Here is a 1637-nt window from a genome sequence, read left to right as displayed (position 1 = left end):
TCTCCAATTAACCACCAGAAAATAAAAGGACCAGAAATGGAGCTGTTGCTCAGTGTTAGAGTCCTATCCTTGAGCAAAAGAGCTCAGGGACAGCACTCAGGCCCTGAGTTCAAGCCCCATAAACAACAAAATATAAAAAAATTTTAAAGAATGTGAGAACTCAGTTCAAGCCCCAGTACAAATACAAAAGCAAAAATATAAACAAAGTACATTACCAACAACTGAAAAAGCAAAAATGAGCAAAAGTTAAATGTTTGTGTTATTAAAACATTCATTCAGCACATATTATTTGCCATGCATGTACATGATCAGTGTCATTACACAAAGAATAAGTAGAACTCTTGCGATGGAACAAGGAGGAGGAGGTAAAGCTACCCCAGAAATGCCCCAAGAAGAAGGGCTACCGAGACTTCCTCCTACTAGTCTGGAAGTGGAAGGCTACAGTTTGAAGAGAAGCAAGTGGGGTGTTTTATTTACTGGGATTGTTGGTGGCACTCTAGTGGCTGTGTATGCTGGAGGTACACCATTTATCACACACACACCCTCCGAAAAGTTTGCTTGCCTTTTGTACCTGCAACATCGAAGAAAATTGAGAATGTTGTGAGGATGCTGGGACACAGAAGAGGCTCCCGGGTAGACATCGGCAGTGGCGATGGCATTGTGATAGTGGCAGCAATGGAAAGCTTCTTCACAGCTATTGGTTATTAATTAAATTCCTGGTTAGTTTGGTACTCCAGATACCGAGCCTGGCGAGAAGGTGTGCATGGATCTGCCAAGTTTTATATTTCAGACTTGTGGAAGGTTACCTTTTCACAGTACTCAAACGTGGTTATTTTGGGCATGCCCCAGATGATGCTGCAGTTGGAGAAAAACTTGAACTTGAACTTGAGGAAGATGCACAAGTCATTGCTTGCTGGTTCCCGTTTCCTCACTGGACACCGGACTATATCACTGGAGAGGGGACAGACACTGTGTGGGCCTAGGATGTCAGCACTTTTCGAGGAATGGGAATGAGCCTTGAAAATTGAGCACCTCCAGTTGGTCATTCAAATAGAAGCTTCACTCAAAGTCTTTTTCTGAGTAAAGATTTCATAGACACTTACAGCTATGTCTTTAGCTAAAGATACTTACAGCTGTAACAGCTGTCAATGAACATATTTTTCTTTGATGTGGGATGCAGTTCACTATTCTTTCTATAGCTTTTGGAGAAAACAGAAGTTAATACAAGTGGACAGGACTTCAGGAAGATGGCAGAGGAACAGCAGAGCGCTAGCTGAGCTCCCTCTGACATCGCAGTTTTCCCACCCTATAGAAACTTTTACTCCTAGAAAGACAGCCAAAGTAAATTATAACAGTACAGGGATTCTGGCCAGGTAGGAAAAATTGACTTTGCTGGTCTGAAAACACAGATTTGAGCTCCAGGAGGCGTCCTGCCGCCACACCAGTGCCGGCACTGGCACAGCGCCCGGCACAGCAACCCGCACTCCGCACGGCTAAAGCACACAGCATAGACTAGGGAGAAATCCTCCAGACGGCAGTAGACACACGCGGATTGCAGGCTGAGCAGGGATGGGCTGAAATCGCAGAGAAACCGTGAATACCCCACAAAAGACATTCTCACTCCCGCCCACAGGTCA

General features: G+C 44.7%; 1 pseudogene; it reads left to right on the top strand.

The window, feature by feature from the left end:
- Window positions 1–346: 346 nt before the first annotated feature.
- Window positions 347–1028, top strand: LOC125357562 (annotated as a pseudogene).
- The last annotated feature ends 609 nt before the right edge of the window (window positions 1029–1637 follow it).

Source organism: Perognathus longimembris, chromosome 9, assembly GCF_023159225.1.
Source record: "Perognathus longimembris pacificus isolate PPM17 chromosome 9, ASM2315922v1, whole genome shotgun sequence".
NCBI classification, from domain to species: Eukaryota; Metazoa; Chordata; class Mammalia; order Rodentia; family Heteromyidae; genus Perognathus; species Perognathus longimembris.
This window is presented reverse-complemented; position numbering and strand designations above follow the sequence as displayed.